Source organism: Rattus norvegicus, chromosome 12 (assembly GCF_021556685.1).
Source record: "Rattus norvegicus strain SHRSP/BbbUtx chromosome 12, alternate assembly SHRSP_T2T, whole genome shotgun sequence".
NCBI lineage: Eukaryota > Metazoa > Chordata > Mammalia > Rodentia > Muridae > Rattus > Rattus norvegicus.
The window spans coordinates 9,279,787-9,304,799 of record NC_141545.1 but is presented as its reverse complement, the minus strand read 5'-3'; the positions used below and the strand labels follow the sequence as shown (position 1 = coordinate 9,304,799).

Genomic DNA, 25,013 nt, shown 5'->3' with positions numbered 1-25,013 from the left:
TATGGTATATAGTATAGTATATAGATCAATTTATAGATCCATTGATCTATATTAAGGAATAGTGATTTTTGTTTCCTGCTAATTTTTTAGAGGTGGAATTATGTTTGTGTAGCTCTCTTCTTTGGTGTTTCTTGCAAGATTACTTTCTTGCTTTTCCTAGGATCAACTTTCCTTCCTTGTGTTGGAGTTTTCCACCTACTGTTCTTTGTACGACTGGATTTGTGCAAAGATATTGTGTAAATTTGGTTTTGTTATGGAATATCTTGGTTTTTCCATCTATGGTAATGGAGATTTTTGCTGGATGTAGTAACCTGGGCTGGCATTTGTGTTCTCTTAGCGTCTGTGTTACATCTGCCCATGATCTCCTGGTTTTCTTAAATTCTGTTGAAATGTCTGGTATGAGTCTGATAGGTCTGCCTTCATATGTATGATACTTGACTTTTTCCCTTACTGCTTTTAATATTATTTCTTTGACTTGTACATTTGTTGTTGTGACTATCATGTAATGGGAGGAATTGCTTTTCTGGTCCAATCTATTTAGAGATCTGTAGGCTTCTTATATGTTCATGGGCATCTCTGTTTTTAGGCTAGGAAAGTTTTCTTCTATAATTTTGCTAAATGTATTTACTGTCCCTTTAAGTTGGGAATCATCACTCTCTTCTAAACCTATTATCCTTAGGTTTGATCTTCTCATTGTGTTCTGCATTTTCTAGGTGTTTTGGGTTAGGAGTCTTTTGTGTTTTACATTTTCTTTGACTGTTGACTATGGTATCTTCTGCCCCTGAGATTCTCTCTTCTATCTCTTGTATTCTGTTGGTGATGCTTGCATCTATGACTCCTGATCTCTTTCTTAGGTTCTCTATCTCCAGAGTTGTCTCCCTTTGTCATTTCTTTATTGTTTCTATTTCCATTTGTAGATCATGGATGGTTTTTGTTCAATTCCTTCACCTATTTGTTTGTGTTTCCTGTAATTCTTTAAGGAATTTTTGTGTTTCTTCTTTAATGGCTTCTACTTGTTTACCTGTGTTATCCTGTATTTCTTTAAGGAGTTATTTGTGTCCTACTTAAAGTCCTCTCTCATCATTATGATATGTGATTATAAATCCAAATCTTGCTGTTCCCATGTGTTGGGATATCCAGAATATGCTTTAGTGGGAGAACTGGGCTCTGATGATGCCAAGTAGTCTTGCTTTCTATTGCTTATCCTCTGGCCATCCTGTTGTCTCTGGTGTTAGCTGGTCTTGCTATCTCTGACAGTTGTTTGACTCTCCTGTAAGCCTGTGTGTCTGCACCCTGGAGACCAGCTTTCTTTCATCAGGATCTGGGTATAGAGAGCTGTATCACAGGGTCAGCTCCAGGTGTAATTAAAAACTGGAAGGATCCTGTCCCAGAATGCTCCTCAGCTCCTGTGTCCAAAGGTCTCCAGGTAGGTTCCTCTTGGGCCAGGAATATGAACAGAAGTGGTGGTCTCCCCTGAGCTCTCAGAATTGTCTGCACTTCTGAGAGTCCTGCTCTCTCCCCCAGGGGATCTGGGTACAGAGAGCTGTGTGACCTGGTCAAGTCCAAGCATAGGCAGAAACCAGAAGGATCCTGTCCCAGACTGCTTGTAGATTCCTGTGTCTTGAGGGCTCAAGGTGGGTCCCTCGGAGCAGAAGTGGTGATTTCCCTCTGCTCTTAGGTGTTTCAGTGTTCCTGGCAACTGATTTTCAGCTCTGCCCCCCCTCTTTTAAGATTATGCTACAGCATTAATGTTTTAGTTACAATAAACTAGGCTTGTAAAGTGGAGAGATACCTGTGCTGAATTGCAAAAAAATGCCCTCCCAGGGCCCTGGAGTGCCTGCCTTCAAAGTGTCAGGTTGCACAGTGTCACAGTCACTACTATATCATCTCAGTTGTACTACTTAGAGTTGGATGGCTTTGGGAGAATTCATAGATCTCTGTGAACCTTAAAGTTTGCTCATGAGCAAAATGAGAGAGAGGACAATAGCTGCAGGTGGGAGGGGGCTGTTATAGGGATTAGAGCACATGTGGAAAGAAAAAAATGCAGTAGCCTAGAGGGGTGGTGTACATCTGTCCCAGGTACTTGGGAGACTGAGGCAGAAGGATCTAAGTTTTAGTCTAGTCTGACCAACATTGAGACCTGTTTCAAATGAAATGCAAAAACAAACAAACAAAAAGGTTCAGTGTTACAATGTTAAAATGCTTGACAATTATATGCAAAGTCCTGGGTTTAATCTCTAGCCCAGAAGGGGTGGGAGAAAAAAAGAGAGTAAGAGAGAGGAGGAGCAAAGAAGAAGGAAGGAGGAGGGAAAAGAGATGAATAAGAAAGGAAAAGGGGGGGGGGAGAAAGAAGAGTGGGAAGGATAAGGATGAAGGAGGACAAAAGAGGGTTAAAGAAGGGAGAAGAGAAAAGAAAAGGGGGAGAAGGGAGAAAGAGAAGAGAAGAGGGAAGGAATTTCAGAAATAAAGAAGAAAGAAGGGGGAGATAGATGAGGAGGGCAGGAGGAAGAGGCAGTGACAGCAGTGGAATATCCCTGCCGCAGACTTTTCTTTAATCTGTTTATCTCCTTGATCACAGGACTTAGCTCCATTACTTTTCCTCATGCCCCTATTCTCTTCAAACTGTACATTTTGTATTCTTCTTGCTCAACTTGCTCCTTTTTATTATACAGCTGAATAAGAGTGGCCACTCATAACCAGAGGACACGGTCAGCACTCAGCTGTTTAAATATCTCTTCCACTAGTGCCACTAATCTGAAAAAAAAAATGCTTCAATTTAGCCTTGGGCAAATTTGTTTTTGAACAGGGTAGAAAGCAGCCACATTTCTTCACCAAAATATAATAAAAAAACACAATTATTCCTTTTCTCTGAAACTTCTTGAGCTGGGAAAGAAGCAAAGTAATGATAGCATATACCTTCAGTCCCATACACTTAAATCTGGAGACAAGGGCATGAGATTTTTGTGTTGGAGGCCAGCCTGGTCTATACAGGGAATTCCAGGGCAGCCATAGCTATATAGAGAATTCCTTGAAAAAAGGAGAGAGAGAGAGAGAGAGAGAGGGGGGGGGGAAGGAAGAAAAGAAGAAAAGGAAGGAAGGGAAGGAGGAAAGAAGAAAAGAACGAAAAAAAGAAAGAAAACACTACTATTGTTACTTATTGTTATTAAAGTAGGGTGTGGAGCATAGTGTACCTGTGGAGAGAGAATTTTTTAGTCTTTTCTCTCGTACTACCAGGCTTAGACTGTAAGTACCTTTATCAACTGGACCATCTTGCCAGTTCCTGACTTAAGTAAAAGTTTATCATATATGTATGTATATGTATATTTATTTATATATTTCATATATAAGAGTTATATATTAGTATTTCCAATTTTGGATTAAGGATGCCCAACCTATATTATATATGTAAGTGTGCTTGGCCCATACAGAGCAAGTGAGCTAGAAAAACCTCACTTTTATAATAAAGCTACTCCTATAATAATTCACTGATCCATGAACATAGTAATCCATACACCTCCCCAAAGCCCCACCTCCTTCACATTATCCACATTTGACTCTGAGGATAAAATTATTAAGATATATTTGAACTGTAGAAGGTGATATTTTACTTGTCAAGATATAAAGTACTAGTTAACTATCACTCTCATGAAATAATTGAAGTACTTAAGTTATAAAGAGAAAAGGTTCACTTTTCCCACAGTTGGACATTCAAATACAAGTTCAAGTGACCCACTGGGCTCAGCTTCTGTTAAGAGGAGGCAATCCGATCAGAAGGCGGGGTCCCGGGTCCGGATTTTTGTCCTACCTTGTTTTGTGCGGGTCGGTATGGTGGCTCCCGGTCCTGTGAGTCCAGAGGCGCCTTTTGATCCGTCCAAGGCCCCAGTTATCGAGGGCTTCAGCCCCACGGTCTACACCAATCCAGAGGGCTTCAAGGAAAAGTTTATTCGCAAGACCCGTGAGAACCCAATGGTGCCTATAGGCTGTCTGGGTACGGCGGCTGCCCTAACCTATGGCCTTTACTGCTTCCACCGCGGCCAGAGCCACCGATCCCAACTAATGATGCGCACCCGGATCGCTGCCCAGGGTTTCACGGTCGTAGCCATCTTGTTGGGGTTAGCGGCATCCACTATGAAGTCTCGATCCTGAGTGTATGGCTGGGTATTGAAAGCTCCATGGAAATCACTACAAAACCCAGGAGTAACAAACAGCCCTGTCAGACTTGCTACCTCCGTTTCTGACAGGACCTTATTGTCGTTTGGGTGAGGAAGTGGTCGGTTTTGTGACTGATTTGCGCATCCACCCCCGCCCCTCGAAATCCCAGATCCCTTTCTGTTGGGTTGCATGCTTCTACTTTGTGGTGTGTCCCCTTAATTACTTAATAAAACCTTATTACACTTGTAAAAAAAAAAAGAGGAGGCAATCCATATCAATAATGGAAATATGTACCTGAGTAAAGGACTCACATCTTGAGCCAGGATGTACATCTAGAACCCTACTTCTTTTTGTAGACATAATTCTTACTGATTTTCTTCTTTAACAATGTCATACATATGTATAATGTATTCTGGTTATTTTCTCACCTCCCTCTTTAACATTTATATCTTTTTCTTTTGTGACCAGCTGTGTTTAACTATGACCACCTTGATGACTAGAGGCTTTGAACTGTCCTTTGAAACTTAGTGGGTTCACCAATGTGCACAAAACTGAAGACAATGACTGCCTTACAAAAAATTTCATCAATAGTCAATAGTTCATCAGAGTCGGGTATGATCTCATAAGTAGCTCACCATTCATGATTGATTGTTGAAAGCTTCTGTGAGTTCATAATTGTAATGGTTATGTTATGCCCAGAAAATAACATTTCTTCCTCCCTCTGGTTCTAACATTCTCCGTTCCTCCTTTTTTGAGCTTGAATAATTATTTTTCATACCTTAAGCAGCCATATTCTTTGTGCTCACCATCATTCCCTGCAAAAAGAAGCTTCTGTGACTGAGGTTAGGTATTTTTATAGCTATAAACATGGACATTAAGTATGGTGAACAACTAAACAACAGCTAAACAACCATAATAAGTCTCATCTAGGGGCTCCACCTCTTAAAAGTGCATAGCACACCCCCAACCCACATACTAAAACTCTGAAAAACACAAACTTACCTATGGGCCTATGAGAGATATTCACTCAAACCACAACATAGCACTGAATGTGAGTGTGTATGTGTGAATGAGCTGAGATGGACCTCTAGATTTCACACTTGTCAATCAATGAGAAATGTTCAATCACTGAGCCACATCCCAACCCCTCTTTCTACCTTTCTGAGACAGGGTCTCACTCTATTGTCTGGGCTATCCTTATATGCACTATGTAGTCCATGTTACCCTTTAACCTTCCAACCTTCTTTCTCAGCCTCACGAGCAGCTCTGATGACAGGTCTGTGCCTCTAGGCCTGGCTTGGGAGGATAATTTGCACTACAGCTATGGGAATCTGTGGACACATCAAACCAACAGCAGTGTGTTTTATGAGGATGTCTTCTCTGTGCCGCTTATCTTTCTACTCTCTTTCTAGTGATTTTTACAAAACAAGTATTTCTCATTGTATTTTAATTTCTGTGTCACAGAAAACTTGGGGCCCTCCTATTGCTCGGCTAGTACTTAACCATTTAGCTTCAAAATCCCTGCCTCTTAAGTTTCTGTTTCAGTAAAGTTTGGAGTCAATTTTTGTGAAGATTGTTTCTAAAAATCCATAACCAAGCTTAAAGCCACATGGATTTCTCTCTTGTTCCCATCTGTTTTGTTTTGTGTGTTACACCAGGTCTCTGATTCTTTATGTCTATGTGAGGTCACACACACACACACACACACACACACACACACACACAAACTACAGAGTAGGCCTTCTCTCCCAATGATAAATGTTGACCTTGGCCTCAACCACTGAACTCTACCTCTCAACTGTTCTAAAACTGCTCCCCATTGTGCAGCTTAGTCCATTCCTGAAATGAGAATTTTCCTGCCTCAGCCTCCTCAGTGCTGAAATTACAGTAACCCAGGCCTAGTCTATCCATTTGAAGTGAGAAACTCATTGGTATTAAACACATTCATGGTGTTGCATAGCCATTGTCATCTGAAAAACTTTCTCCAAACAAAACGTGTCTCCTCATTAATGCCAATTCTAAGGGTGCAATCTCAATTCTATTCTCTGCTTCTATGAACATGCCTATCCTCTGTATCTCATTACAACACATTTTTCTTCTTTAAGCTGTAAGGTTAGAGTTTAGACAGTATTTTTTGTCGTTTGTGGGTTAGAATCTAGGTCTTGTACATGTTAGGCAAACACATCCAGCTAAGTCATACTCTAGCCCCTCACTGGGGGATTTTAGGCAGGGTTTTTATCCCTGAGCCACTCATACACCCAACTCTCATTTGGGGTTCTAGGCAAGAACTCTACATCTGAGTCATACCCTCAGCCCTGAAATAACTTGTTTTTACATCTATATGTCTAATTTCCCCAGTATAATCTATAACAGAATTTTTTCTCTTAATGAATCATTTTTGCTCCTTCAGCAAAAATGAATTGATATTTGTGCATGTTTGTTTCTGGGGAAATCTGCTCTGTTTTTATTCATCTAAGTGTGTGTTTTGTTGTCAATACCATGCTGTCTTATTTTCTGACTTGGGGGTGGTTTTGTTTCTTCTTTATGTAGCTGTTATGGTTAGTGTGTTTGTCAGTTTGATACAAGCTAGAGCCATCTGAGAAGAGAGAATCTCATGTGAGAAAATTACTCCATTAAATTGCCCATAGGCAAGTCTTTGGGGCATTTTCTTAATTGATCAAATCATTAAGGAGTGCTCCTCTATGACCTCTGTTTCAGCTCCTGCTTCCAGGTTTCTTCCTTGAGCTAATGGCCTGGCCTCCCTTCATTATACACTATAAACTGTAAATTCAATTGTACGGGCTGGTTTTATGTGTCAACTTAATATAAGCTAGAGTAATAGTTAGGAAAGGAGCCTCAGTTGAGACAATGCCTTCATGAAATCCAAGTACCCGGCGTTTTCCCAATTAGTGATTAATGGGGAAGGGCACAATCCATTGTGGATAGTGCCATGCCTGAGCTGCTTTCTATAAGAAAGCAGGTGAGAAGACTAAACCATGACGACTCCATAACAGGCTTCAAACTGGCAGTTCAAGAGACTAGGGCTAAGTTTAAGTTTCCCAGAACTGGGCAAGTCTCAGTAAGTCAATTACTGGAAAAAACACAGGACAGGGGCAGCCAATCAGAAGCTGCCCCATTACCTAGCCTGAGGCAAGCGCAGTGAGTCAGCAACAACTTCCAGATCTCCCACCCCCAACAGTTTCTAGGCACCCCCAGCAATGGTTCTGGAATGTTTTCAGAGCCCTAGACAAACCCAAACATACCCATACCCTTAGAGACAAAGTTAACCAATCAACATAAAGGTTACTTACCCCTCCCTGGAATTCCCCTAATCTGCTTTAAATTGAGCCTTCAGGCTTACCTGCGTATCTCCATCTTGGTAAATATAGACCCCTACATGTTGGACTTCTGCAGAATAAAACACTCTTTGCTTTTACATGTCAATTGAGTCTGGGGTATCATTCTTTGGTGAATCACAGGCCTTTACATTTGGGGGCTAGTCTGGGATTTGCTAGAGACTCCTGATCCAAATAATTGAATGTTTTTCCAATCAGTAAGTCCAGGTGCCCAGTTGTCTCTCTTCTTGTCCATCTCTGTGTTTCTGTTTCAGGTTTAATTGGCAAGGCAAGAGGGACAAAACTGACATGTATTTTGTCACCCAGCCAGGGGCTACAGAAGATGCTCCTGGCCCCCTATCAGTAGCAGGAGGACTTACTAGTTTTTCTCAGAATTCTGAACCAGCTGTGGGTCTTTGGACCTCTTCTGCACAGGGAGGGAGACTGTCTGAGTCAGTCTCTTCATTTTGCTTTCATTTTCCTGGGAATGTTTGTATTTATTCTATATGTGCTTTTTGTCCTCTTATACAAATGTTTCTTTGATTCCTAGAATGGGACAGGCACAGAGCATGCCACCGGGCTTGGTCCTGAACCCTTTTTAAGACTTGCCAAGTCCCATAAGACTCGGGTCTAGCTGTTCATCCCAGAAAACCAAGCATCTTTTGCAGGAAAGAATGGCCCACCATTCATTTTTCATCTCCCCACCATTTAAAGGGTGAAGACTGTACTCTATGACCAACTGCCATATATCAATACCTGGATCAGAAGCCACCTCTTTGGATGAGACCACTGACTGCACTGTTCCCCACCCTTCTTCCTTTAAAGGAGAGTTTTATTGGCCCCCTGCCTTGGTCCCCAATTCCTCTACCAAAGAGGATCTCTATCCCCTCCTTACGTTCCTGTTCTTGTCACTACTTCCCCTGCCCAGATGGTACAGGCAGACAAAGGAGAAGCTCCTGACTCCCCTGACTCAACTTGGATTCCATGTCACACTCAGGCCCATACTTCCCAGAGGCTTGACTCTATTATGGCCTTACCCCTCCAGGCTACAGAACCCCCAGATATGTAAGAGAAACAGCTATAATATATGTGCCAATGGCCAGTATTGATCTTTGCAATAGGATGGTTCAGAACCCCCTATTTTCAGGAAGACCATTAGTTCTCCAGGTCTGAGATTCAATCATGCTGACTCACCAGCCCATCTGGGATGACAGTCAGCAACTGCTCCAGGTCCTCTTCACAACAGAGAAGAGAGATCATAGGAACTACACAAAAATTGCTTCTGGAAGTAAAAGGGCTGCCCACCCATGTCCAGGCTGATATCAATGAAGCCTTTCCTTTGACTTTACCTGACTGGGATTTTAATACTGCTGAAGGTAGGGAGAGACTCTGGGTCTACCACCAGATTCTGATGGGAGACCTCTGAGAGGCCACCAGACATCCCACGAATTTATCTAAGATAAGCCAGGGGATGTAGGGAAAGAATGAGAGTCCCAGGAACTATCTAGAAAGACTTTTTAAAGCCTATAAGACATACACTCCTTTAGATCCAGAAGCCAGAGAGTACCAGTCATCTCTCTTTTGTTAACAAAGCTGCCCTTGCATCCATGGGAAGCTTTGGCACCTGGACAGCTTTACAAGTAAGCAACTGGCTGAGTTAGCAGCCACAGCTGAGAAGGTTTTAAACAACCTGGAGACCCCTGGGGAACAACAGATCAGAGGACTGGTGAAAGTGCTACTTGCCACCATGAGCCACAGCCATCCTGATGACAGCTGAAAAACCAGCTCATAGAAGGTGCAAAGGTAAGCCAGCCCCTACTGAAGGAAAGACCCATCCTCCATTAGAGAGGGACCAATGTGCCTATTGCAAGGGAAAAGGTCATTGGAAGCATGAGTGCCCTAAGAAAAAATCAAAGTGAGGGTCCAAAGGTTTTGAAATTAGAAAAACTAGATGATGAGGATGTCAGGGTTCAACTCTCCTCCATGAGCCCTGGGTAACCCTAAGGAGAGGGGAAGCCCATCAACTTTTTGGTGGACACGAAGTGTAGGGGTGGGGCACAACATTCTGTTTTGAAACAACCACTGGGGCCATTGTCAAATTAGAAAACATGGCTGCAAGAAGCAATGGGCACTAAGCCCCAGCCATGGACTGCCCGAAGAAAGGTGGACTTGGGAGTACAATGGGAAACTCACTCATTTATGGTCATCTCTGCATGCCTATACCCATGCTGGGAAAAGAACTCCTCACCAAAATGGGAGCCCAAATCCATTTTAGTCCAGAGGGAGTAGAAGTGCTGGATAAGAATGGCCCCATTCATGTTCTGAAATAGACACTAAAAAAAAGAATACATATTGTCCCCACAACCAGCCCCATCTCCAAGCCAGATGTTTCTGGCAGAAGTCCCTGAGATCTGGGCAGAAAGAAATCCAGTGGTACTTGCCTGTTACTGAGCCCCAGTTCTAGTCCAACTAAATGCTGGGGCCACTGCAGGCTGAATCAGGCAATACCCAATGCCCAAAGAACTCAGAATGGAGATCACCCTGCCTGTTAAGTGTCTCTGGGAAGCAAGGATCCTGATTCCTTGACAATAAGCATGAAGCACTCCCTTTCTTCCAGTCAAGAAGACCATTTTAATGACCATCGGCCTGTGCAAGATTTAAGAGACGTAAATAAGTGGACATCCATCCCATGGTTCTAAACACATACACCCTGCTAAGCAACCTCCCTCCCACGCACAGTATGTATATACTGTGCTCAACCTGAATGATGTCTTCTTCAGCCTGCCTCTGGCACCCAAAAGCTAGCCTCTATTTGTGTTCAAATGGCAAGATTTGGAGAGAGGCTTCAATGGACAATTGACTTGGACATGCCTGCCTCAAGTATTCAATAACTCACCCACCATCTTTGATGAAGCACTGATGAGAACTTGGGTGAGTACTAGTGTATCTACCCACAAATAACCTTACTTCAGTGTGTAGATGACATCATAATTGCAGCCTCAGACTTGGAGACATGCCAGGAGACCACACAAGACCAAATACAGGAACTGAGTCAACTTGACTACTGAGTGTCTGTTGAAAAGGCCCTGCTTTGTCAACTTGAAGTCACCTACTTGGTGTACATACTCAAGGGGAGCAAATACATATTGTTCAGTGCTGGGAAACAATCCATCCTTAGCATCCCAGTACTTGAAGGCACGTACAGAAGCTTCTGTGATTGGCCAGGTTTTGTAGATTCTTAGTGCCAGGGGTCACTGAGATAGCCAAAGCATTATATGAGGCCACCAGGAGCCAAAAAGATAAAATAAAATGGAGATGGAGATGACTTTTAAGAGTTTAATAAAAGCCTTATTGGAGGCACTGTCCCTGGCTCTCCTGGACATTCACAAACATTCACAAACTCTTTCCACCTGTATGTGGATGAGAGAAGGGGGAGTGCTCACACAAACCTAGGGATCAAGAAAAGGGCCTGTGGCTCATTTATCTTAGAAGCTGGACCCAGCAACCCAAGGATGGCCAGCCTGCCTCCAGATCATGGCTGCCCCTGCTCTGCTAGTCAAGGATGCTGAGAAAATAGCTATGGGACAAGAACCTGTACACACACACACACACACACACACACACACACACACACACACACATCAATGCTATTGAGAGGATCCTCAAGAATCCATCCAGCCAGTGGCTGTCCAGCACCAGACTGGTGCACTTTCAGGCTCTACTTTTGAATTCCTCTCGCATAAGATATCACCCATCATCTCCCCTAAACACAGCCACCCTGCTACCTGAGATATGCAGCATGACTGTTCTATAGTTCTGGAGCATATCCAATACATCATGCTGGATTTGACTGACACACCCTGGCCAGACTTAGAGTGTATCTACTTCATAGACAAGAGCAGCTTCATTCAGAGTAGAATCAGGAATGCATGGGGCAGCGGTAATGGATTTGGACTCTGTTGTTTGGGCAACTGCTTTGCTGCCAGGAACTTCAGCCCAGAAAGCTGAAGTAAAGGCTCTAGCTGAGACTTTAAAACTGGCAAAAGGAGCCAGAGCCAACATTTACACCCACAGCAGATGGGATTATTGACTGCTGAAGGAAAAGCCAACAAATATAAGGAAGGAAAGAATATTTGCTTTATTGGAGGCATTATAGCTTCCACTCAAAGTGGCTATAATTCATTGCCCCAGGCATCAGAAAGGGACATCAGAAATAGCCCGAGGGAACAGACTAACTGATAAAGCTGAAAAGGAGACCAAGCTTTCATTGCCAACATCCTGGTAGCTTTGCCACCCACTGTGCTCCCAGCCATCCTAGAATTTACTGCTGAAGACAAACAAGATAAGGCAAAATACCAAAGAATTTACAGAGAGACAGATGGATAGTTGCTGACCTCTGAAGCCACACCAACCTACCTAAGGAGTTTGCTAAACAACTCATCCACCAGATACATCAAACTTCATACGTGGGTCACCGAAAACTGAAAAAATTGCTTCAAGGGGCAAGACACAAAATATTTTCCTTAGGACACTTGGTTGATCAGGTAATTTCACACTGTCCCACCTGCCAGGCTGTGAACCCCTCAGGTCCCAGTCAAGGAGACACTCCAGAAACCAGAATCAGGGGTCAAAATACAGACTATACAAAAATAAAACCAGGAACATGGATACAAGTACCTTCTAGTTTTTTTTTTTGTTTGTTTTTGTTTTTTTTTTTTTGGTTCTTTTTTTTTGGAGCTGGGGACCGAACCCAGGGCCTTGCGCTTCCTAGGCAAGCGCTCTAATACCTTCTAGTTTTTATAGATACCTTTTCAGGATGGGTAGAGGCCTACCCTACAAAGGAGACTGCCAACATAATGGCAAAGAAGCTACTGGAAGACTTCAATCCAGGTATTGATTGCCTACCCTGTTGGGTCTCAACATTCATCTCTCAGGTAACTCAATTGTTAGCACAGGCTCCAGGGACCAATTGGAAATTACATTGTGCATATAGACCCCAGAGTTCAGGACAGGTAGAGAATATTAATTGGACCCTGAAGGAGGCCTTGACCAAATTAATCCTTGAAAACAGATGCGACTTTGTGTCTCTCTTACCTTATGCCTTAAATAGGGCCAGGAACATCCCCTATACTTTGGATCTCACCACCTTTGAGATCCTATATGGGGAGCCCTCACCCATGCTGCCGAACCTCCAGTCTGACATCTTGGCTAAGTATGACCAACATCTAAGTATGACCACCGTAAATTTTTTAAATATTTAAAAGCCCTCCATAGGGTCCAGAAGCAACTCTGGCCTGCCATCTGCCAGGATTATGAGTCTGCTCCTCCCCATAACCCCCATTGCTTTGGACCAAGTGACAAAGTCTGGTTTAAGAGACCTAACCTTGATAATGTGAAACCTTACTGGAAAGGACCTCACACTGTGATCCTGACCAGGCCTATGGCTGTTAGGGTAGATGGGATCTGCATGTGGATACATCCACATTAAGCCTGCTGGGAAAAAGATGATCCAGTAGTTGAGGTCTACTCTAAGAAGACTTCCAGAGGAACCACCACAAGAACAATGAAAGGTCACCCCACACCCTGTCAATCAGCTGAAATTGTGACTCTAGCACCCCTGATCCTGCTTGCTTGGTGCTTATGCTCTGCTGTGCCAGTCACCACCCCCTGAATCTAACCTGGCAGATAGTTAATGCTGCAATGGGTAAGACTGCCAACTCTACCTCCCACTCGGCTCCTCTGTGCATCCGGTTCCCTGACCTTCATATAGACCTTTGTGACCTAGTGGATGGGGGATGGGATCCCTCGGGTCAATAGCTCTTTCCTGGTTACCATTGCAATTTGCCCCAGCCTGAGAGAACACATGGTCTCAGGCCTTTTACGTCTTCCTGGGGCACTCTCAGGATCAGAGCCAGTGAACCAAATGCAGAGGTCCAGAATCCTTTGTGAGTGGGGCATGAGAATGTGAATCTACTGGGTGGATATATTGGAATCCCCCTATCAAAGATGACCTCATCGCTGAGACCCACTTTGGACATACACAGAAACTCAGAGCCAGATCCTGCCATAAGAAAGGACACCCAGCCTCCTAGGAGGGAGACTTTGGACCTTGTTTTGAGGCCCCTTATTATCTGGGTACCCCCAGGGGAGGAACAATGCAACAACCTTGTCATTAAGTCTACAGCAACTGGCAAGAAGGCTGATTGAACGATTGGTCTTTACATCTCTGGCTATGATCCGGGGACTCCTATTTACTGCTTCAGTGTAACCTCTTAAGATCCATGGTCCCTTTAGGCCCCAACAGGGATTAATAAAACCAAACCAACCATCCCCACAACCTCTGCTTCTGCCCACCACTGCTCCCTTATCAGAACCCACCACCCTCTCATCCCTGAAAAGTTTCATTTCATCAAACCAATTGCTTCCTAAAACAGTTCCACCTCCTGCATTACCCACTCCACTGCCTAAGTCAGAACTCCTGCAATTATTAAAAGCCACTTTCCAGGTTCTTAACTCCTCCTATCCAGACTTCACACAGGACTGTTAGTTATGCTTAACTGCTCAGGACCCCCTACTATGAAGAAATAGCTATCTCTAGAGACTATTCACAGATGGTACTTACTTAGCCTCCCTGGGATTTTCCTAATCTGCTTTAAATTGAACTTGCAAGATCACCTGGGTGTCTCCATCTTGGCAAATATGGTAGACCTCTACATGCTGGACTTCTGCAGAATAAAATGCTCTTCGCTTTTGCATACTATTTGAATCTGGGGTACCATCCGCTGGTGAATCACAGACCCTTATCCAGGCTGAACAAGCCATGGGGAGCAAGACAGTGATGAACAACACCCATCCATGGCCTCTGCATCAGCCCCTACCCACAGTTTCCAGCCCTGCTTGAGTCCCTGTGCTGACTTCTTCCAATGATGAACTATGATATTTGGAAGAATAAGCCAAATAAGCCCTTTGTCTCCAGCTTGTTCTTTGGTCTTGATGCTTTTGTCACAGCAATAGAAAACCTAATTAAGACACCAATACAGCCTTCCTCCCAAAATTGCTTTTGGCCATGGTGGTTTATCATATTGATAGAAAGCAAACTAGGAGAGTAGCCCAGGCTAGTCTCATACTTGCTAGTAGCTAAAGATAACCGTGAACTCCAGATCTTCCTGTCTCCAACTTCCCAGAGACAGGTCTGTGCCACCATGATTGGTTTTATGAAGTATTGGGGATGCAACACAGGGTTTCCTGCTTGGTAGGCTACCCCTCTACTGCCAGAAGCCACCTAGCAGGTAATCTTCCTGAGATGGTTTCACTATGAACTGTAAAATCACAATAGATGAGCCCTTCTAAACAAGGGATCCTTTAGGAAGGATTCCTGCTATTAATATGCTTTTCCTGTTAGATATAGATGATATAGAGATAGAGAGATACATACATATGCATATATGTGTTATATATGTAAATATAAAACAATCACTAGGTATTATCCCACCATATTGGGCAGATTTCTGCAGATCAACAAAGATGTATTGTCTTGTAGTGATGCTGTGTGGACAAATAAGTGATTTCTTAATTCTTAGTGATGATCCTATAAGAATTCCTAACATTATTATTAATATAATTATTAAGCCCTTTGTAATAGAATTGTTATTATAAGCCCTGTCTGACATGAAAACTGCAGTTAGAACTCTGCCCGTCTTCAAGTGTCAGGAGTTAATTACTTCTGAGATAGAAAACAGGTATTTCCAACTTAGAATTCATTCCAAGAAGTTGTAAAACAATTAACCAATGGTCATTAAAGGGTACTAATGATTTGTTGTGGGTACAAGAACAGAGATAAAATATTAGCTGGGTTTATCTGTATAAAACTTCAATGTTAACTTAGTCACAAAAACTGTGGATTTTAACTTTCAATGAACCTGTGGAGCTAGTGACACACAATGAATGTCCAGTCTTAATGGGAACCTATGTAAACAACTCTGTTATAAACTTCTGAAAGATAAAGAAGTGCTGAGGACAAAAAGAGCAGAGAGAGAATTTTTGGAAAAGAGAAACTTTTTGGAGAAGAATTTAGAAATAAAATCACTTTCCAAAATGCTCCCTTTCCTTCCTTTCACCAACAAATTTGGAATTGTATAAACTCCCAGCCTGAGCTGAGATTCTGTGGGACTAAAAACAGAGGCCAGAGGCCACTTTATTTAATCCATCGTTGCTTTATGATGAGGTGCTAGACGCCAGAATTTGCAGTTTCTGAACTCATAGGAACTGAGAGAGGTGGGCTAGCTACCGATATAAAGTAATTTAAAATCAAGATAGGTAAATATTATTATTATTACTGTTATAAAAGCAATCCTAAGAGAGAGAACAAGAATGCTAGATATGGCCTCTGGCACTCTACCAATTGATCGCCAGTATCTGAACAAACTTTAGAATCTGTTTGCAACTACAACCTAGTAATATATATTAAAATTACAAACACATTACCCCTTACCCAGAAGTCCCTGTTAGAAATCTTTCCTCTAGAAAAAGTTACTACGAGTCCTGGTTCTGTAGAGTTAGAATCCCAGCTACTCAGGAGTACACACACACACACACACACACACACACACACACACACACACACACACACACTGAGTCTGAATTCATAGCCAGCCTGGGCAACTTAGTAAGATTCTATCTAAAAAGAAACATGAAGAACTCAGTGATACAGTACCTGTCAAGAATCCTAGCACCCTCCTGTCTAGAATGCACAAGGTAATAGGTTCAGCCCACAGTAGCACAAAAACAAAGCAAAACAAATCCTTACAAACAAGTACAGAAATTAAAATGTTTACTGCAGCGTGTTGAGCTTGCTTTCCTTTTTGATGGTAGTGAAAATAAAACCTGAGAATGAAGTGTGAGTTTATTAGTGATGAAGGCATTTGACTGAATTATGGTCCATCCACATCATGGAAAAGTATCAAGCAATTTTTAAGTGAACTAGAAAGTGGTCTGAGAAATTTTTTAAATGCCATTTCTTTAAATAACATTCAGAAAATAAATAACAGAAAAAGAAAGCAGGAAATGGTGCCACATACCTGTAATGGTGCCCTCAGGAGGTGTGGCAGCTTGAAGATTATTCTAGGCTATACAATAAGTTCAAGAGAAGTTAGAACTAGCAGAGACCCTGTCTTGGAAAAGAGAGAGAGAGAGAGAGAGAGAGAGAGAGAGAGAGAGAGAGAGAGAGAGAGAGAATCACTTTTCCCATAACTACTAACTCCTAAGATAGGTGTAATTGTTCTCGCACCTTAGACACAAGATTTGTGAACTTGAGATAAGAGGGCTGCCAAGATGTGGCGCCAACTCTGCTATAGATTGAGACTCTTTGGTTTTAAGAATCTCAAAAACAAAAAAAAAATTCTTTTACAAAAATTTATATAATGTTTTTCTCTAAGTATTGATGTCAATAGAAAAAGGACATCTGGCTCATCTATGCAATCATGACTCTTTCTACATGTCTGTATTTTTAATTTTAGATTTGTTTTTTAAGATTTACAAACCCTGCCCCTGCAACCCTCGATGCCTGTGGCAGTCAGGAGAGTTCCATCTGAGGTCATGAGAGCAGGAAAACTGACTACAGTAATTGGGAGAGCAGGCCCTATGCCTCCCCTAGGCAGCACATTAGAGCTGTGGGGGTGAGGGGCAGGGCCCTCCTCTACTATGAGATGGCTTGGCAAGGGAGAGATGCTATACCACTGACGCCTCACCACCTATGGCAGGCTAGTGAGCTGGCACAGAGGTCATGAGAGTGGTAGAGCTGACCTCTCCCCTCACTGGATGCAGAATTGGGTGATCTAGCTGGGGTAGGGCTGGAGTGTTCACCCTGACAATGCAGGTACAGGAGAGAGAGAGAGAGCTGGTGAGCTGACCTCCCAGGCCCAGGGCTTTAAGTTTAAGGCCCGCTCTAACATCTACCTTATCTATGATCTGCCAGAGCTCAGGAAAGGGTCAGTCCTGCAGACCCTAAACTTTGGGGTCTCCATTACACACGGCAACAACAGGATATTTGAAAGGAGTCACAGTAAGGATATAGTATAGAGTAGCAGAAACCAGAGGCCTCAAAACAGACCAATGGCTCATTGCAACAAACATTCGCAAGCAAAGATGTGTAGACAACAGGCTATACTGTGGGACACAGTGTGACATACTGCGCTTTCACTAGATTTTTTTCTATCTTATTTTATTTTCTTTTGCAAGGGAAGATTGCAAGGGCGCAGGGAGGATATGAAGGGACTATCCTGGAACTCACTTTGTACACCAGGCTGGCCTTAAACTCAGAGATCCGCCTTCATCTGCCTCCCAAGTGCTGCAATTAAAGGCATGCAACACCACAACCTGGGAAAGGTTTACTGGTTCATTTTATGCGTATGTGTATTTTGCCTGCATGTATATAGTTGTTCCCCATGCATATCAGGTGCACAGAGACCAGAAGAAAATGTCGGATTCCCTCAGACTGTAGTTACAGATGGTTTGTGAGCCACCATGTGATAGAAATCAAACCCAGGATCTTTGTAAAACCAGGAAGGGCACTTAACCACTGTAGTGGTTTGAATATGCTTGGCCCATGGAAAATGCCACTATTAGGAAGTATAGCCTTCTTAGAGGAGGTGGGCAGAGCTTTGTTAGATGAAGTGCGTCACTATGTAGGCAGTCTTTAGGGGCTCCTATGCTCAAGTTCTGCTTCTGTAGAATGAAACCCTCTGCCTGTAGAAGACAATCTCTTCCTGGGTGTAGATCTCTCATCTCTTTGAACACCATGTCTGCCTGCATGTGGCCATGGTTCCCACCATGATGATAATGGACTGAACATCTGAAATTGTAAGCTAATCCCAGTTAAATCTTGTCCTTTGTAAAACTTATCTTGGTCATGGTTTTTTTCATACCAATAAAACTCAAATTAAGATAACCAGTGAACCATCTCTTTAGCCTGCATAGGTTGATTTGTGTGTGTGTGTGTGTGTGTGTGTGTATTCTGCCTGCATGTATGTATGTACACCATCTGTATGACTGGTGCCCTTGGAAACTAGAAAAGGGTGTCATATCTCCTAGAACTGAAGTTACAGACAGTCATGAGCTGCCATGTGAGTGCTGGGGGTTGAACCCTAGTCCTCTGCAAAAGTAGCAGTGCTCTCAATCCCTAAGTCGACTTTCCAGTCCCTCATAAACACACTTTAATCATTCTTTTAGATTTATTTTTATTATTTTTAATTTTTGTGTAGACACACTCGTGCACACAGAAATGCCGAGTAGGCCAGAAAAAAAAGAGATGGAATCACCGGTTATCATGAGCTTCTCAACATGGGCGTTTAGAACCCAATTCAGAACTGTGGCAAAAGCAGCCATTGCTCTTAACCCCAGAGCATCTCTCAGGCCTCTAGATAGCACATTTTTAAAGGAAGGAAGGAAGGAAGGAAGGAAGGAAGGAAGGAAGGAAGGAAGGAAGAAAGGAAGAAAGGAAGGAAGGAAGGAAGGAAGGAAGGAAGGAAGGAAGGAAGGAGCACAAGTTGACAACTTAAACTTTAAAATTACATTTAGGAGGTATGTTCATGCTACATGCTCATGCTACAGCTTTTGTGTGAAAGTCAGAAGATGGCTTGAAGGAATCAGCTCTTCCCTTCCACTGTGTGGGTATCAGGCATGACATCCAGATCTTCAGGCTTTGTGTGAGCATATTTACCTGTGGAGGGTTCTCACACAGCCCAAAATGACATTTCGGGTACTTATCCCAATGTACACAAATATCATCTTCATTTTCAGTTGATTTGTGTTCATATGCCTGTGCACATGTGTATGAATGTGTGCTCATATGTGTGTGCACATGTGATATGCGTGTGCACATGTGTATGAATGTGTGTTCATATGTGTGTTCACGTGTGTATGAATGTGTGTTCCTATGTATGTGTGCATGTGTATGAATGGTGGGCAGGGGGGACCAGAAACAAATGTTACACGTTTTTCTCAATTGTTCATGTTATGTGTTTGGAAAGATTTCTTATTGACCTGGAGCTCATTGAGGTTTCTAGGCTGGCTGACAAGTCCTAAACGTTTGCTCCTCTATATTTCCCTATTGTTGCTCCATAGAAGGAAATTCATGCCTGGGCCTTCAGAGCTGGTCAAAATCCCAGAACTTCAGAGGTCATAAGCCCTAGGACAGGGGCCTACTGCTGTTCTTTCGCAAAAATGGTTGTGTTATCACATTGCCTTCTAAATGTTTCTGTATATACATATGCATTAGTCCTGCTCTTACCCTCTTTCTGCAGAGGGCAGCAGATAATGCAGACTCCTGACTGGTCAAGGTGAGAATAAATGACTTTTGAATGCTTAACCCTAGATGAGACATCTATATCAATTCCACCAAGGCTCAGGGAACATGGCAGAAGTGGTATCCGAAACAATGGAAGACCCAGAGGATGTGGGGGGCTCTGTGGAATGCTATCTTCTGAGTAAGGTGTGGTCATTGCACTCATGAACTCACTGCAGGTATCGTTATGCTTTATAAAAGAAAAAAAGGTAAAATAAATAATTTAGAAAACAAAATATGAAATTATGGGCTGGAGAGATGGCTCAGCGGTTAAGTGCGCTGACTACTCTTGCAAAGGTCCTGAGTTCAATTCCCAGCAACCACATGATGGGTCACACCCATCTGTAATGGAATCTGGTGCCCTCTTCTGGTGTGTCTGAAGACAGCAACAGTGTACTCATATACATAAAATAAATAATTTTAAAAAAACAAAATATAGGGGTTGGGGATTTAGCTCAGTGGTAGAGCGCTTGCCTAGCAAGCGCAAGGCCCTGGGTTCGGTCCCCAGCTCCGAAAAATAGAAAAAAGAAGAAAAAAAAACAAAATATTTTTAAAAAAAGGAAGAAAGAACCAGGAATCTGTATGCTGAGATAGAAAGAGGTGCCTCTTCAGGCCCATCCTGAGACAAGGCATGGGGAGGGGAGTTGAGGCAGGAGAGAGAGAGAGAGAGAGAGAGAGAGAGAGAGAGAGAGAGAGAGAAGTCAGTCATAAGAGAGGGGGGAAGGGAATGGGGAGAGAAGGGACAGAGGGAGTAAGAGGGTAAGAGAGTGAGGATGGGGCAAAGAGCCCCTTTTATACTGAGTCAGGTATACCTGGCTGTTGCCAGGAACTGTGGGTCAGAGCCTCAAAGGAATGCTAGCATATATGGTTACTTGCACAAGACCTGTACAGGGTCAAGCCAAGATCAGCTGACATTCGCACAGGCAGCTAATTGTACTCAGTGGGTTATTTCTAAAAGAAGTAAAAAAGTAGGGAGAGGTTGTGAAGAAGGGGCATGTTGGAGTGTGTCGGGGAACTTTAGACAAATGCATTATATTTGTGTGTGAAATTGCCAAAGAATAAATAAAAGGTTCTTTAAAGGGGGAGTGAAGAAGTGGGGGAGAGACAATGAGATAGCTTAACAGGTAAAGGCATCAGATGCCAAACCTAAAAACCAGTGTTGTCACCAGGAACAAAAGACAAACATGATAAACAACAGAACCATCCCTGACCTCTGACCTCCACATGAGCACATGATGATATGTGGGTGGGTGTGCATAAAAAGAGAGAACTGCCTTCCATAAGTTTTCCTCTGACCTACACACACACACACACACACACACACACACACACACACACACAACACACACACACACACACACACACACACACACACACACGAATAAATACATGTAAATTTAAGTGTGGGGAAGTAAGGGACATAATCTAGACCAAGACTTGGAGTGCCCTCTAGTGACAGACTCTCTGAATTGCAGTACTTGGCATCTGTAGCTTCCAATTTTTTATCTGATCCTCCTGACTCCAGGATATACCCACACTCCCAGCTTCCTGGCCCTTCTCTGTCTGTCCTATTCCATTCTCCTCCAGCCAGTGCCACTCATTTCTCTCATCTGTCAGATTGATTCATTCACTCAGTCTTACTCAATGAGTGCTACTTAATACTGAGTACTGAGGATGTCTGAGAATCATTTTGTCAGGCTTGGGCTTCTGAGTTTTGCAGTTTGCATTTAATCGATTCTATACTTGGGCCTTAGTTTTTTACAATTGATCTTGAGCTCAGTTGATTGTTGGTCCCTCATAGTCTGCAGAAAACGACTCTGTGGTCCACCCAACATAATGTCCTCAGTGCTTTAAACATAGCATAGGAAACACATAATTGAGAGCCCTTAACTCTCTCACAGAGGACTCAGAATGTGTAAAACCCAATAGAAGGGGTAGGATGTTGAGGCACCTTGCTTGTCTTCTGGGTGTAACATATCTGTCATGTTCCTTTTAAAATCTTGTTTTGTTTCATTCTGTTTTGTTTTGGTTTTTTGGGGGGGGAGGTTCTTTGTTTGGTTTTTGGGTTTTGATGTTTTTTTGGGGGGGTGTTGAGACAGGTTTTCTCTGTGTAGCCCTAACTGTCCTGAACTCACTCTGTAGACCAGGCTAGCCTCAAAGTTAGAGATCTGACTACCTCTTCCTCCTGAGTGCATGGATTAAAGGTTTGTGTTACCACCTCCTGTTTGGTTGCACTCTTAAACCCTCAGCATCTATGACTAGCTACACAAGATCGGGACCATCAAGCTCCTACCATATAAATCAGGGAGAGTTCACAAGACTCTGCCCCTCCCTAAAGATCTATAAGCAGATAGTTCATGGTTGTTAGGGAAGTAAAGATATTTTCTTCAGTAGGCTAGCCACTGGTAAGGAAGCTTTTACTGTCCACTTTCCCCTGTTTTCCCTCATGGCAATGGACTGTACCTTTCTGGAACAGTAGGCCAAAACAAATCATTTCTCCCTGAATCTATTTTTGGGCATAAGAAGTGCCACCATAGGTTCCCATATTTGAATACTTGGTCCTCCACTGATGGCCCTGTTTGGAAATTTATACAACCTTTAGGACATGGAGTCTCACTGAAGGGTTAAGCACATGAAGGAATCGGATTAAGTCACTGAAATCAGGCTTTGGGACTTAGCCTTGACCCACTTCAAGGTCTTATTTCCTGTTTCCTGTGTGCTGTGGAGATGTGATATTCCAACTTTCTGCTGCCTTGCTCTCCCCACTTTTACGGACATCTAGCCTGCTCGAATGTTGCCTTTGGTCATGGTATTTTATCACAGACCCACACACAAAAGAAACTAAAACAGTAACAAAGACACAGACTGAGCCATGTGCCCAAGCTCCTGACCCAGGAATATCAGGAGGACATACGGAGAAAGAGTTCCAGTGTGTGTCCTTGCTTCCAGTCCTCAGTCGTCTTCTGATGTCTGGAATATCTTAGAGCCTCAGTTTCACCATCCTCCTAGTCTTTCCCAGGTCCTCCCTCATACTCATTCCCAGGCATCCGGCCAAACTTGTCCAGTCATGTGCCCCAGCTTCCCTGCCACCAGCTGCTCCCTGAGTGCAGACAAAGAAAGCTCTGTCCCTAGCCACCCACCCCAGTAGGCCAAGCATACTCTATAAACTCAACTGTAAGTATCTGCCCCTCCCCCACCCTCCATATCATTGGACTTAGAGGCACAGCTTGAGTCCTAAGATAGTCAGTTCCTAGATAGGCCAATTAAAATTAAAAGGAAATTAAAGGGCCAAATTAAAAGAAAAAGGGGGGAGATTTATTTAATGTTGACCACATTGGGAAGACAGATGAAGAGATATAATGAGCCCCATCCCTCCCAAAGTCCATCTCTGGAATTCTCAAGAGGTTAATGTTTAAGTAGAGGCCAAGGCTATTCATGCCTAAGCAGTCTCCCATCAAGGTGTCGTCCTGTCTACCTATCCGTGTCCCTTCTGTAAGTAGGTTTAGAAATTGTAAATGTCTTGCCAGTCAAAAGTCTCTGCTCTGGCCCTGGCTTTAGGCTTTTCTCTACTCCAAGCATGACCTTCCCAGGGGAATTCCAGTTTTGGGGGGGTCTGTTGTTGCCACAGTGTAAGGGTCTAAGCCAGGGACACAAGAGTCTGCAAACTGTCTCCACTTCAGCTTAAACAGTCAGTCAGACGATCCTGTCCCCAACCCCAGCCTTAGACTTTTGAGTACTTTCTACCTGTTCTCTCCAGATCCTCAGCTCAAACTCACACAGAGTTAAAGATCCTTTTACTCGCTTTGCAGCCTGTCCTGTCACCAAAAGGGGCCTCTGGCGATGCACAGAAAAATCAAAGGATGGGGTATAGAGATGTATAAAAAAAATGGGCTGGGTTCAATGAGGGTGACACAGGAAGTTATAAAAGGCAGATCTCAGTGGTGTGACATCATGACAACAGGTAACAACACCATTGTGAGAACAAGGAGAACGTGAAAACATTTGATGTCAAAGGGCGTATGATATTAGACATCTGGAATTCCAACATTTTGGGGGGGGTGAAGCAGGAAGATTAGAAATTAAAGTCATTCTCAGGTCCATAGGCCAATCTTGGTTATCAACTTGTCTACATCTGGAATCAAATCCCAAACAACTGGGCACATCTGTGAGGGACTTTCTTAACTGGAAACTGTTGGGAAGTTTCAGTTGGGAAGACCCATGCTAAATCTAGGCCACTTGTTCTGGTAGCGGAAGCATACCAGTTGGTTATACGATCCCGAAAGGTCAGTCCTTAAGACATACAAATAACCTACAGAATGAGCAGGTGTAGGGTTGTGGGCGCCCTGTCCATTCCACCACAGGGCTTTGCCACTTGGTGAGGATGCGAGGAGTTTAACTGTTTTTACCCCCATGATGTCACTGGGAGAATGTTGGGTCATAGGGAAGCCCCAGAACACTGCTCAGGGGAAGGAAAAAGTGCAGTCTGAGATGTGAGACTGTTAGAGCTGGTTTGGGGGTCCCCGAGACTGTGAAGAGGCAAGGGCTATGGAGTTCCCGGGCTCTTGGACATCCAGTCACCACTGGAAGTTGCAGAAGAGCTGAGAATGAAATCTGGGCCTACAGTCTGGATCTAGATCTACCCTGGGGATGGGGAAAGAGCTCAGACTGGTCCCATGGGGACAGTCCTTGGCTTGACCACTGCAGGGTTGGGTTTGGTGGTAGTCTTGGCTGGAAGAGCACAGGGAAGCCTTCTACTGGAGACTAGATGGCAGCCCTGTAGGCAAAAGCCTTCCCTGTGTCTCCCCACAGCAGATCCCGATGTAAAGAGGCAGTCTGGGGTTCCAGACCATTTGTTGCCATAATGGGAAGTAGATGTGTAAAACCATATCCCATTTCTCAGGATGGGCCTGAGATTAAATACTTTTGGAAGGAGGAATGTCTGGAAAGGAAAGCTTATTGGCTAACCCCCCCTCCCCAGGCCTCTAGGTACCTCATTAGAATGGAGACCATACCTCACATCTCTTTTCCTCATCTACATGTGGAGGGTTTGGGGTGTTGCCCTTATGTGACTGATGGCCAAATCTATGGGCTTGGGGTGTGCCTAGTGACAGGGGTCTGGTGCCCAGGAGCAGACAAAGCTCCTACTGTCCCTTCAGGGTCTCTGGGGCTTCTAGCCTTAGCTCAAC

General features: G+C 43.4%; 1 pseudogene across 1 annotated transcript; it reads left to right on the top strand.

Moving 5' to 3' along the window:
• The first annotated feature begins 3,769 nt into the window (after positions 1 to 3,769).
• Higd2al1 (HIG1 hypoxia inducible domain family, member 2A-like 1) lies at positions 3,770 to 4,405 on the top strand (annotated as a pseudogene). Its single transcript, XR_015634191.1, has one exon. The product of XR_015634191.1 is annotated as an HIG1 hypoxia inducible domain family, member 2A-like 1 (transcript).
• The last annotated feature ends 20,608 nt before the right edge of the window (positions 4,406 to 25,013 follow it).